The following is a 5,257-nucleotide window of genomic DNA, read 5'->3' as shown; positions in this document are numbered from 1 at the left end:
AATATCAGAGCTACACCACCTCTCGTACCTTCCTGTCTGTCCTTCCGAATAGTCTGGTACCCTTGGATGTTTAACTCCCAGTCGTGACCATCCTGTAACCACGTCTCCGTAATGGCTACCAAATCATATTCATTCGCGATGATTTGTGCCGTTAACTCATCAACCTTGTTACGAATGCTACGAGCATTCAGGTAAAGTGCCTTTATGCTAGCTTTCTTACCCTCATGATTTCCAACATCTCTAATAATATCTCCTGAGTTATCCTTCCTTTTTGCTTCTTTCAAAGTCTGCCTTGAACTTAAACCCTCCTGCACACATGCTAACCTGCTGCTTACCTTTTTATTTACCATCATACTCCCTGTCGTTTTCCTTTTCCCTTTCCCTTCCCCCCCAACTCACTGGTTTAAAGTCTTAGTGACCACCCTATTTATCCTTTTCGCAAGAACACTGGTTCCAGATTGGTTCAGGTGGAGACCGTCCCATTGGTACAGATCCCTCCGGTTCCAAAACTGATGCCAATGCCCCATGAAATGGAACCTCTCTTTCCCACACCACTCCCTTAGCCACGTGTTTACTTCCCTAATTTTCTTATCCCTAAGCCAATTTGCATGTGCATCGGGCAGTAATCCGGAGATTATGACTCTTGAGGACCTATTCCTTAATTTCGTTCCTAGTGCTTGATAATCCCCAAACAGGCCCTCCATCCTAGCCTTGCCTATGTTGTTAGTCCCAACGTGGACCACAACAACTGGATCCTCCCCCTCCCGCTCCAATATCCTTTCAAGCCGGTCAGAGATGTCCTGTACCCTGGCACCGGGCAGGCAGCGCACCATGCGGGATTCCCGATCCGGCTTGCAAAGGATACTATCTATCCCCCTAACTATAGAATCCCCTATAACTACCACTTGTCTTTTTGCTCCCCCCTCTTGAATGGCTTTCTGCACCATGGTGCCGCGGTGAGCTGGCTCATCCTCCCCGCAGCCCTTTTCCTCATCCACACAGGGAGCAAGCATCTCGTACCTGTTGGATAAGGTCAAAAGCTGAGGCTCCTCCACTCCTGAACTCAGGATCCCCCTATCTGCCTCACTTGCAGTCACACCCTGTTGTCCCTGATCACTAACTGAATTTGAATTACTTAATCTACCAGGTGTGACTGCCTCCTGAAACAAAGCATCCAGGTAACTCTCCCAGCTGCCCAAATATATTCCCGGCAGCCCCCTGGTCCTCGCTGTCGCCTCTCCCTCTGCTGCCGAAAAATGAAGGCCTCTGACGCTGCTTATTTTCAATTTTTTTTTTAATTTCACCTGGCAGTTGTTTGTGCTACTTAAATGGAATTACTCAATAGTTTGAACTTGATTCAAAGCCACCTTTGCACAATATCAGGAGTATATTAGAACTGTAGCATCATTCTAGAACAGCAGTAAACTGACAACTCAAATTGGTCCAAGGGTTTTTTGTTCGTCGCACTAATCATTTGTATATCGTGTGGTGTGAATGTTTTCAAAATGTAGCATGTTTGTAAGTGATTAACTTGTAGAATAACATACTGCTCTGTTTTACCTTAAAACTGTCTGCATCTTCAGTTAACGTGGTGCCTGCTGGAATGATGCCATGACTTGGTTCCTGGCCTTTTTGGCCGTTAATTGAATTGGATCCCAATGATTGGCATCCAGGTCTCGGGTGGGTGCCCGTAATTGTCTGGTTTAACAGCAGCTGGTAGGCAATGAACCTGCTGGATAAGACCTATCTCTCAAATGTCTGATTTGTCTTCAGCAGTCCTTTATTTTCCCCAAATGTGGAGAGGAGCCATGACTTTATCATTCCTGGCACGTATGAAGTTTCTTTAAAAATTTTTTTTAGGAAAGCACTTTAGTTAAAAGTGCTTCCCTCCTCGTAATTACACTTTTTTATATAAAGGAAAGAAATAACTAGGTGGAAATGCTGTATTGAGTCAGGGAGAAAAACTTGTAGTGGAAACCTGAGCTGTTGACGGGAGGGTCACTTGTCAAATTTCATTTCTGCCTCTTGTAACAATAACATGACTGTCTTGCTAAATGGGGAGTTATTATCACAGAGCACTTTTTGAGTGTCGCAGGAGTAAATTACTCTGCTCCTAACTGTATAACACTGAGCTTAGCTTTTAAAAGCAGCTGTTCAGAAATGGATGGGAAGTAAAAGTAGAAAATGCATTTTGCCATTAATCTTTTCCTTTTCTACTCCATACCCCACCACGCCCCATGTTTTCTATATTTAATAACCACTTTGATCAAAAATATAGAAATAAAAAGATGCAGTGAAACTCTTAATTTCTTGACATCTGAATCAGAGTGTTGAATTGTGAACCTTGTGTCAGGTTTCTTTTTGGAACAGAAACCCAAGGCACAGGTGTATTGCATGCATGGTCCATGCTACAGCAGACTGTGTGTTACAAACTTGTACTGTAATCAGTCCTTTTATTACAGCTCTTGTTCCTATAAACTTGAATTAATTGGACAGAAGCTGAGAACAGTAATAGCTTGTTTAATACATTGACCAGTGCACCAAAGCTGCAATTTTTTTTGTAAACAAACATGGATGATGCATTATGAGTGGCATTGGGTGAGTCTCTGACGTGTTACATTAACTACCCTGTAACTTGCACAACACAATACTGAAATGTATTTGAATGTCGCATTTATCATTGTGGTTTTACAACGCAGCCTGTGGTTGTTGCCAGTATGTAATACAAATGATTTGTTACTACCAGTTGAACGGAGCTTTGCCTACCATGAAGAGGAAATTGCAGGGGAGATGAGCTGTGCTGTTCACTGCTACTGCATTTCTGGCCGTGGCTGAAATGAGTGCTATCCAGACTGGTCGCCAGTGTGGTTTTATTTTGTGCAACATTGGACTCTGCATGTGGATAAGGGAGGGTTGACAGTGAAACTGCGTGAACAGTGTTGTTGTTCCCAGAGTACTGAAAGGCAAAATGCACACATTGTTCCTTCTTTAATACAAATATGATGTGAAAAATGTTGGATTCTGTGCCTAAAAAGTAAAATTGTTGCCTCGTACTTCGAAACAATTCGGATCTGTTTACGTTGTACTTGTGCTGCACCAGTAAATGACATCCATGCTGAGAAACCTCTATGTCAAATTAAGTGTACACCCTTTTTCGATCATTCTCAATAATGGTGTATACCTGATGTCCAAAAGGTTTAGTTTCATCCTTTCCTCAAATAAAAATATGTGGACTGTTAACAATTTTATATAATGAGTGGTAAAATATCCTAGGGAGATGCATAGGTTGTATCACTAAATTTAATCCCTCATACTTCATATAAATAAAGATGGGTATTTGCGGTTTTCCAAATTCTTTTGTGTATGTTAATGAGGTACGTGGTGGACTTCAGAGAATACAGGGAATTATCATAAAATAACATTTTAAGCTGCCAGCTACCCATTACTAACAATGAAAGGATTACAAAGTAACTACCTGAAACATGTCAAATCCAGTTTAATGATATCCTATGCACGATGATTCTAAAATGATAGTTTGCAGATTCGTGAGAGTTTAAATTTAGCGAAGTAGCTAACAACTGAGGCAGATCTTTTTCTAGTTTGCATCTACAGTTTGCAGAGCACTTGCATATGAAAGATTAGAATCTGTAAATTTTCTGGTCAATTGTGATGAACCCAGAAATCTTGTGAATTTAAATAGTGATGCAGTGCCTGCTCTGAAACGTAATTTTCCAGCCCATTTTTGTACTTGTTTTAGTCAGACGCTGTTACAGTGAAGTGAAGTGCATTTGATTACATCAATAATCTTATTAGCATGTAAGTTGTACCAACTGACTGCTATCCACCTTGATAATTAATTGACTTGAAGTTGTATGTATTCGGTTCTGTTCCAAAAGCGTGTATTTTTGCCTAATTGTGTTGTAAGGAATTTAGTTTGAGTGGAGTGAAGCACCTTCCATGTTTTATTACGTTAATGAGCTGCACAAATGCACATTGTTGAATGTTGTGACCTGATGAGAATTAATCACTGGCTCCCAACTAGTTTAAGATCCAAATTGCTAAAATCCCAGAGTGCCTTCAGTGGGATCTGGAGTAAAAGGCCTTCTTCTCTCTAGTAAATGAACACATTTATTTGTGAACTCAACCTGCCTGTGTCTGTCTCTATCTTCTCCCCTACACACTCTGGGCGAGCTACTTGCAGTTTCTACTCTATTTACTGTTATAGTTTCTGCTGGGAAATAAACATGAATAACGTAAAGGTGAGGGTAGGACTGGTCTTGGCTCTGATACTGCAGCAGATTATAATCAGGCTGTGCCAGTGATTATGAGCATATCAGGTAACCTTTTGGAGGGTGCATGCAAAAGTGAACATTTTGGGGCAAAGAGGCATTATTGGATTTTGAGCTGAAGTGATGCCATCATTAATCGGTCTCCCAAGGTGTGGTGACTATTGCTGGCATATACTTGCATGTCAGTCAAAATTATTCTTTTCTTGTGCTATTTTGAGAAAATTGAATTGGCTTGTTTAATTTTCCCAAGGCTACTTCTTTATTTTCACTAATTGCTTTCCTAGATGATACCAATTTACTTTCAGGTAGGTCTCCAAAATCAGAAAATTGGTGCTGATCAGACTCTGTTTTTGGTATTTTGATCCCTTTATTCATTGATTCCATTGTCCTTTTACCGCATGATCCATGTTTAATCCTGTCCCTGATTTAATCCTTTTTGCTCTGCAGACTAAATCATGCTCCTTATTTGGCTGGTGTTTTAAACCCTGTTTTCATAGGCCAACTGGCCTAAAAATACAGCCACAGATTACCATTTCAGGCTGCATGATTGGCTGGTGTACAAATAGAAATGTTGAGTTGTTTCAGTCATCTTGGTTTGAGACAGGGTTGCCTCTATTCTACTTGTCTAAAATGTTTACTGGTGGATAGTATTTTTTTCTGTCCTTGGTAAGCTCAGTGGCTGCAAAGAAAAATCAATATTATTACCAATATTTCAATGTCCATTTTGTCCAAGCATTGGCAGCATGCTGTGAAACAATGCATATTTCATACATACTTGAATCAAAGCCTTTGGCAATATGTTCCAATGTTTATAGCATGCAAGATGACCTTCGCCATGTCAGCCTCCCTGATAGCAATCCAGAAACACACACCCTGTAATTGGCAGTTGTTTCTCTCTTGCCAGTGTCAAGACTGTCTTTGAAAAGCAAAGGTTGCGCCTACCCAGGGGATTTGTAAACCTGGTAATG

Source organism: Rhincodon typus, chromosome 36, assembly GCF_021869965.1.
Source record: "Rhincodon typus isolate 14 chromosome 36, sRhiTyp1.1, whole genome shotgun sequence".
Taxonomy (NCBI): Eukaryota; Metazoa; Chordata; class Chondrichthyes; order Orectolobiformes; family Rhincodontidae; genus Rhincodon; species Rhincodon typus.
The sequence above is the reverse complement of the archived record's forward strand: the minus strand, read 5'-3'. Positions refer to the sequence as shown.